The sequence below is a fragment of the Anastrepha obliqua genome, chromosome 4, assembly GCF_027943255.1.
Source record: "Anastrepha obliqua isolate idAnaObli1 chromosome 4, idAnaObli1_1.0, whole genome shotgun sequence".
Lineage (NCBI taxonomy): Eukaryota > Metazoa > Arthropoda > Insecta > Diptera > Tephritidae > Anastrepha > Anastrepha obliqua.
The window spans coordinates 80062741-80065485 of NC_072895.1; positions in this window are offsets into that span (position 1 = coordinate 80062741).

Sequence of the window (2745 nt, forward strand, 5' to 3'; positions counted from 1 at the left end):
CTTATTTTAACTCGTTTTCGCCAAATTCTATGGCGCTGTTGTTTTTGTTTTTTAGTTAGCCCACTCAGCGCTCCAGTTTGCCAACCACTCGCTGAAATTGTTTATGTTTTTCTTGCAACTGATTACCATTGATTGCTAATGGCTGAGTGAGCCAAATCTGTTTGCTGCTTATGAGTATTGTTGCCCTTGTTGTTGGCCCAACTGTTTTAACGTCTTAGTTGGTGATATTTCTTACGGTTTCGCTCCGTCTTATTTAATTTTTTTTGTTAAGTTTTTACTTACGTTGCCAGAAGTACGGCAAACGTGCCATGGTTTGGGATGGTAGGGGGTGCGCAGAGTGAGAGGCATGCTGCTGAATGGTAGCTATAAAGCAACGCTTCATCAATTTGCTTTTAGTTTATAGACTTTAAATTAATATGTTTCTCTAAATAGCAAATAATTGAATTGTAGCGGAGCTGCGTTATTGCAACGGCGATTTTAGTAAATTTTTTTTTCATACAGTTTGTCTGCTTGTTTACAAATATATTTAAATAGTTTGAAATGAGAATGGTTTGTAAACAAAAAATATGATTGTAAATATAATTAAGCGCTGATTTAACGGATTGGACACGTAAGGAAGGAGGTACATAAAAATAATAAATTCAAAAGCAAAACTACAATGTTCGATCTCTCTCTGCTTTCACTATAAATGGTCGGCTTAGGCAGTTTGTAGGTGTTAAACGGGCACAGAGTGTTGCAAATGCGAAATTATTGGATCAGAAGAATGGCGAGCAATTTTTATGGGTTAAAAGGTGAAAGCGATATTGAACAGATTTATTAAAGAGCTTATTGAGAATATCAACTATGTAAGTAAATACAATTCAGCAATCGCAATAAGTATGTTTCATTATATATGTAAACAGAGCGAGTGGCAGAGTTAAACCATAATGAGGTGTTCAAATCACACTTGAAAAGCTTTTTCTGCTTCAAGGTAGATTAAGATTAAGAAATTAACACTAAAGTAATAGTGAAGTTGTTTTATTAAATACTTTCAACATTTTTAGGCAGAAGCATTATGCAAAAACTGAATTTTAAACGTAACTTAAATATATTTGAATGAGGGATATATATTCTTTAAGTTGCATACAAATGCCTCCTTTAGGCCAAAGCGGCCAGTGAGTTTTCACCAGCTCCTACAGCGAAAAAGGAATCCGACAAAGACAGGCTCGATATATGAATATGATTTTCTTACCTTTGTTCCAAACTGACCGCACCAATATGTGGATTTCGTAGCCCTTTTATTCAACAAGAGGTGAACTATAGTATTTCTTTCATGAGCACTAATTTCATGTCCACGTTTTATTTAAATTTTACCGCTCGTAAACTGATTCCCTTCATTGCTAGTTAAACCGCCGCATAGTTTCCTGTTCTGCTTGAAAAATTTGTTGCCGGGGCACCGCGCGATCAGCAGATTTAGAAACTTTCCGATATTTACATAGTTAAGGGGGAGGTAGGGTTTAGCGCTAAAAAAAAAACACTTTTTTTGTGAATTTTTTACAGAAATATGGCTTAAGATACTTTAATAAAATCAGTTACATGTTATTGTACATCTTTTCAATAAGTTTTTAAAAAATTTTAATAATAAAATATTGACAAATAAGCCCATGACAGAGTTTTTTTGGAGATATGTTTTTCGAGAGGTGCTCTGCGGTGCCAATCGGCATTCGTCGTAGAATCACCTGAAACTAAAAAAATCGAATTTTTCAGTTAAAGTATGACGTAATGCTCCCCCCTACATTAATACAATTTTTTTTTTTTCATTTTTGTAGTTTTGGGGGCAAAAAAACGTAAAACGAGCATTTTTGGCGAAAAATTTCGCCATATTTGTAAGTGAAAAACAACCTTAAAAAACAAAAAATAAAAAAAAAACAGTGTAGGGGGGAGGTATTTTTGATTTAGAAAACGTGTGCCAAATTTGAAAAGAATCGGTTGAATAGTTTCGGAGTTGTGATTGGCACCGACTTTTAAGAAGTCGTTTCGGGCAAAACGCGTTTGAAAAAATGACTCTGAGAAATTATCGATGCTAAGCATTCGAGGTAGAGTGCCTACAAAGGCTATAACTTTGAGAGTTCTGCTCCGATCCACTTAAAATTTTGACACAACATTCTTGAAATGATTTACTATAAGATGAGTGAAGAAAAAAAAATTCGATTTTGTGACCCTACCCCCCCCTTAAAGCAGAAAAACACTAATCATTGCGGGGATCGAGTTTCAAAAAGTAGCAGTTAAAAGTTGCTTGTTGCAATGCATGAAAAAGGCATGAAAAAGCCATGAAAAAGCTTCTGAACAAAACTCACTGCTATTCAGGGTTTGAATTTTATTTGAATATAAGCTAATAAATTTTCCTTCGTTTCTGTTGATAAAATATATTGAACTAGCAAACCCGGCCCCCTTCGCTGGGCACACTAAAATAGAATAGATATGGTTTAGAACAGAAAATATATGGTTTTCATATTATTTATTTCTTTATTCTTTATTCAAGCGCTTTGGCATGAACAATATTTTTTGTTTTTCTATTTGTTTTTGAGTAAATATAAAATATAAATCGAAAATCAGGAAAAAAGAAGATTGTTTTTAAATTTCAAATCAACGCATATTTTTCGTTTCAATTTATATGTTTTATTAAGCATTGGAGCTTTTTTAACCATTATCCATTTATATTTTTCAAAAAAAAAAAACGAAAAAAATTGTTCTTTCCACGAACAC